Below are 242 nucleotides of genomic sequence, written 5' to 3' on the forward strand. Positions count from 1 at the left end.
AAGCAGGGGCTCACGGGGATCATGCAGGGAGGGTCAGCGAGCTCGGGGAAGCACGAACGGCGGTGAATCGACGGCGACCATCGGCGGCGGTCGAGGACGAAGATGATGGCGTGGAGGCGATGCAGAGCTTCCCGAGGGGCTTGGCTTGGTGGGGAGGAAGAGGGGGTCGAGGCGGAGCTCCTGAGCTCAGCGGAGGGGCGAAGGGTGGCTGGTGGCCACGGTGGTTGCGAGCGAGGTCGGCG

This window comes from Triticum dicoccoides, chromosome 6A, assembly GCF_002162155.2.
Source record: "Triticum dicoccoides isolate Atlit2015 ecotype Zavitan chromosome 6A, WEW_v2.0, whole genome shotgun sequence".
In the NCBI taxonomy this organism is placed as follows: domain Eukaryota; kingdom Viridiplantae; phylum Streptophyta; class Magnoliopsida; order Poales; family Poaceae; genus Triticum; species Triticum dicoccoides.